Below are 6,000 nucleotides of genomic sequence, written 5' to 3'. Positions count from 1 at the left end.
TAAATATATTAAATATAGTTTAAATATACCAGTTCAAATACATAAATAGGCAAAGTAGATTATTAAATATAACTATATGTTGTCTATAAGAAAGTCACTTCAAATATAGCAATATAGGTGGGATGAAAGTAAGTGGATGGAAAAAGGTATTTCAAAACAAATAAGGAATATCTATGTAATATCAGATAAAATAGACTTCACAGCAAACGAAATTACTAGAGACAGAGGTATAGGAGAATTCTATATTGCAGCTGACCAGTATTTCAAAATTCTCAGGGTTATAAAAAACAAGGACTATCTGAGCAAGTGAAACAGGGAAACAGTAAAACAGACCCCACCAGCTGGGTCTAAGCAATATATTGGAGCATGCTGCTGGGTCATTAGGTGAAATTATGGAATTCAAAACACACTACGTACTTTGGTTCACAATAATGTATCAAAATGTATTCATTAATTATAACAAATATATCATACTGACATTAGATGCTCACAACATGTAAAGAAATATATAAAAGACACACATATATATAAGAAATTTTATATAAAAAGTATGTGGCTCTGTATCATCTGTTCAATTTTTGTGTAAGTCCAAAACTATTTTAAAAAATGAAGTCTATGAATTTTTTGAAAGTTAAGTGGATATTAAGAAAAAGGGTAGTGACAGTCAGAAAACTTCCCCATGGACTCGTGGTTCTCAGAGCCTCTGGTTCACACAGAAACTAAGCCACTGACTGACCTGAGTTTACAGGGTCTTACCATGTAGTTCAGGAGGCTCTCCTTGAATTCACTATGTAGCCCAGGCAATCCTCCTGCCTCCCGAATCCTGAGATTATAGGCATGTGCCCCCATGCCTGGCAATATCACTTTTATTTAATATAATATTGGATATTTTAGCAATACAATACAATAAACAGAATAGTAGTGTCAAAATATTGGAAAAGAGGACATAAATGTCATTGTTTGAAAATAATAAACACAAGCAAACTGATAATTTATTGGCAATATTATAGCTGAAATGATAACCAAAGTCAGTTGTATTTCTATATATGAGCACAAATAATGAGAAAATATAACTGAATTTTAAAATGGTCTCAAGTTGCCTCCATTTATCTATGAATGTCTTAAGTTTATCTTTGTTTTATAGTAAAGTAGTACTCTACTGTGTACAAACATCACATTTTCTTTATCTATTCATCTGTTGACATAGGTTATTTCCAATATTTATCAATTTTAAATTTGGTTGCTATAAACATTGATGGGCATGTATCCCTGTAATATGATACTTTTAACTCTTTCAGGAAGATACCTTAAGGAGAATAGCCAGGTCATATAGAATTTCTATTTTTAGTTTTTTTGAGGAATCTCTGTACTGATTTCCATTGTGGTTGCCCTAGTTTACATTTCCACCAACAATGTAGAAGAGTTCTTTTCCCCATGTCCTCATCAACATTTGTTATTATTTAATTTTTTGAAGACAGCAGTTCTTTCTGAAATAAGATGATATCTCAGTACTTTTTTAATTTGCATTTTTCTCTTTCTCTAAGGGCCAGTAATGTTGAGATCATAATGTAAAGTGAAGTAAGTCAGATACACAAGCTTGAATATTGCATGATATATATATAGTGCATACATATGGAATATGTATCATATATGGTGTATATACATGATATATATATAATAGATAAATAAAAAGTAGGGAGATCTTTTTCAAACAGAAGGAGGCAGGAGGAGGAGAGGGAGAGGGGATAGAAAAAAAGAATTGAGGGAGAAAAATGATGAAAAACATTTGCAAATGGGAAGGGGATCAAGAGCTGGAAGGAACAGTGAGGAAGAGGAGGGGTTGGGATAATAATAAATAAAAATTTAAAATCGATTTGTGTGTTAGAGAATATCTACTACAATATTTTCAAGATTTCTGCAGGAAATTATAAAAATATCAATTCTCCCAAAATTGATCTGTAAATTTGATATCATTACAATAAATATCCTAGCAGTTTTCATGGAAAGATGCTTTTAAAACGTGTATGCAAGAGTAAAGGACCAAAGTCAGCCAGGCCATTTCTGGAGCAGAAAGAAGGGGAAAGGTGGAGCTCAGGAAGAGGAAGCAGGAGAAAAACAAAAGTTCACAAGGAGTTTATTCCTAACTTTCCTAAGGAACTTCCTCTCTTAGCTGAGAACTTAGCAGACTGCTGGCTCAGAAATCAAGATAGTTCTCTTTGTAGTGTGGAAGCATTCAATACTAGTTTCATTTTTATTTATTTATTTATTCTTTTGGATGCTGGAACCCAAACTCAAGACCTCATGTCTTCCTGGCAGGCGCTGTGCCCCTGAGCTAGATCCTCAGCCCCGCTAATTTCGTTTTTGAATGAAGTTGAAGAATGACAGGAAGAGGACAGAAGAACTAGCATCCTGCCTGCAGTTCAGAGCTCACACACAAACCTAAAATGAGTTGAGACCTCCTGCCTGTGGTTATCATTTGCTGTTTGAAGATAAGGCTTGCTGGCTGCCTCTGTCAAAAACTTTGTGTAAGTGTGGAAGAAAGATAAAGGCACTGCTTTCAACATTAAAAAAAAAAAGAACCAACTCAGAACATCATAAAAAAAAAAAGAAAATAACCAAGTATCCCAATGAGAAAACTATTTTTGCTTTGTTTCTTTATGGTTTTACTTTCTATGGTTTTTGCATAGTTATCACTTTAAATATTACATAACATTCACTGTTATAAAGAATGTTCTAAAAACATTTCATACAGTCATGTTCTCTATCATTTCAGAAGCAAGGTATACAAATTGAGAAGGATACAAGGTTTCTAGCAACTGTCTTTCTCTGTTCTAGATGTTCAGTAAGTGGATCTGATTTTCAATCTCTCTAATGCTCTCTCTCTACTGAATACTTAATACATAAGTACAATTCCAGTTTCTAGGATGAATTCTATTAACAAGGGTTATTTAAACATCTCTTGCCTGATACTCATTTGATAAAGCAAACATTAATTGGCATCAACCACGTGACAAGGAAGAATACTAAAGAAGCCCCTGCCAGGCAAGTCCATGAATTACTTTAGGGAGAGAATATTTTCTAAAATTTTGATAGTAATTATGTGCATTGAGTTAATGACAGACCCATCTCTCAGGTTAAGTGTTGAGAGAAATAAACCAAAGACTGGTAAACCACTTTCTTCTGAGCAAACACAACAGCACTGAGAGAATAAGAGCAGATACTAAGATTCTTCAGTGGTTCAGTGGGGATGATCCGACAGAGTGTGGTGCAGAGGATCCTCCCAAAGTGTCTGATCTGTGAGACTAATGTTACTAACTTTACTCTATTTTACTTGAAGAAATCATGCTTTGATTCAACCAATTTCCCCTGGCTTTCTCTAGAACATGGAAGTCGAGGCCCATGCTGCTGTGTCAGGACCAATACTAACATTTTAGCCACTGCCATTTTTTGACCCTTGCAGGAATTTGTCTCCATTTGCCCAGTTAACTGCTGATTCACATCAATATAAATTACAAATGAATAAGCCCAGTGCCTATATCCAGAGCTTCCCAGCCAGTTCCTCATGGCTTTATCCTTAGGTATAAGCAGGTAGACCGTTAAGGAAAGACTACAAGATTAAAGAAAGCGACCAATATAAAATAAGATTTTATGTAAAACAAAGAAGCTAGTGTTGGAGTAAATCATTTGGGAGTTTGATCCCAGGGAATAAGAGTGAATGAAAGAGGGCAAAAGAGGAGACAGGCATCAATAGAGGAATGTATTGTCAAGGTGGCGGCCATGAGTGACCAGTTGCTCTGTGCCATATGACCTTAGAGCCTTTTTGAAATGCAACTCAATGTTACCTGCCTATGAAAAGAAACAAAAAATCAATTATCTATGGAGTCCTGTTCTCCATTGGTCAAAACTTCCTCCCCAGGACATTAATCTCCCTGCATGGTTAGTAACCTATGTGTGAGCATGTGGTTTGCACAGCAGCATGTCAGACATGCACCAGGGTGGACTCTGGAGCATGGGCGGGATATACAGCACTTCAGATCTTCTAGGACCTTCTCTTAAACCCAGTTCATCACAGGGTCTCTTCAGCTGCCACCTTTGCAAAGATTTAGTGAAAGAGGATTAAGGAAAGAGCTACAATTCCTGCTGCGACAGCTGGTCCAAGGGACATAATTTATATTTATCATCTCCCTTTAAGACCAAACAATACAGTGCTATAATTATTGCTTTATACAATATTATGTCTTTTAGGAATCTAAAAGAAGGCGGAAAATACATTTATATAGTCTTTGTGTTTACCATTTCCAATACTCTTCAACTTCTGCCTTCAGACTCAAGTTACTGCCTAATATCATTTCTTTGCCCAAACATAGTATCATTTCCTCCCCTCCTCCTCTGTCTCCTCTTTTGCCCTCCTGTAATTAGCTGTGGCTAATTACTAGTTTTGGCTCATGAGGTAAACATGGCAGCATCCCTAACAGCCTCAGGACCCTTCCTTACAAGACCGCTCATGTTCATTCTTCAAAAGGCTTTGCTCCAGAATGGTAGAATGCTGATGCCCCAAGTGGCTGTGGGCCCTGGAGTCTCATCAAGCAGCCATCACACTGCCTGAACACCTGCCTCCTGATCATCTGTGCGAGAGAAAAACAAAATTCTGTCTTGTTTTAGCCATAAAATTGGGTTTCATGCCCTCTCAGCCAAACATTATCCTGCTGAATAATATATACTAGATACACAAAATGAAGGCCATGGAATTCAAATCTTTTATAAACATGTTGCAGGGCACCAGGGTTATGTTTAAGCCTTTCATAGCAAACAATTTCAAAGCAATAGGTATTCTTGTTCTTAGATAGTTCATTGGCTGTGCTAAATAGCTGTGGCTTGGCACAGAATTCTGGCCTCACATCACTCCTGGGTCCTGCTTTCTCTCTCAAGGGGCCCCAAGAAGCTCAAAATCATTTTGCACTATTTTGTAGTATTTTATTCTTGTTCTCTTACTGCTCGCCCTAGTAGAATATTCATGAGGCCCTTTCATAGCCAGGTATATCAGAGGCAAATTATTCCTTTGCCCATGGGAAGAAGAAATGGCCATCATAAGTGGTATTAAGAAAAGATGTCCTCTCTCCATTACTCAAACAGTGATGTGAGCCTGGGTTTCTGCAAAACTTATTCCTAAAAATATAATAAGGAAGACAAAAACCCTGAAAGAAAATGTATAGTATTTGTATGCTTGCTGGTCCCTTGAATTCCTTTTGCAGCTTGCCTTTGCATATACTTTGTTCCAGTCTCATTTTCACTTTGCTTTTCAGATTTACTGTAGCCAAGGAAAAGGGACATAAGAAACTATTTATTTTTCAATTAATTAATGGTAAATAATTAAACTTAAGTTTGGCTGCATATAGCAACAATTGCCACAAAAATACAACCCACAAGAATTCATTCTCAGTAGGGGTGCTTTAAATAATATATCTATAATTTTATATATACATGTTTTATATTATATATACATGGATATAGCTATATAAATACATTATGCATTATATTTATATTGTATATGCACACATTTTATGTCATATTGATTTTATTTTTATTTTAAAGAGAATAAAACCAAGCAAAAGAAAAAAGAATAAAACCAACCAAAACAAACCAGTGTAGGTGACACAGGACTTCAAAACAATAGGAAATCAACAATGGTTATCATAATGCCTCTTGTCTTCAAAATACATGCAGATACCTTAAGACATAGCAAAAATCAAACAAAACAGAACAGAATAGAACCAATACAAACAAAACAATGAATGCAATAAAGGACTTCAAGACAAGACAGTAATAAATCCAAAATGGCTACCATAATATATTTTGTTATTTTTGAAAAATCACACAAAATAAAACAGAATAAAACCCAACCCATGAAAATGAAACAGGACTCCAAAACAAGGTAATAGGAAATTAACAATGGCTACACCATCAGAAGGAGGTTCCTCCTAGATACCACACTGTGTATCC

Source organism: Cavia porcellus, unplaced genomic scaffold (genome assembly GCF_034190915.1).
Source record: "Cavia porcellus strain 051 isolate PalLab524CR breed Dunkin Hartley unplaced genomic scaffold, mCavPor4.1 scaffold_9, whole genome shotgun sequence".
Taxonomy (NCBI): domain Eukaryota; kingdom Metazoa; phylum Chordata; class Mammalia; order Rodentia; family Caviidae; genus Cavia; species Cavia porcellus.
Note: the sequence above shows the minus strand (reverse complement) of the source record.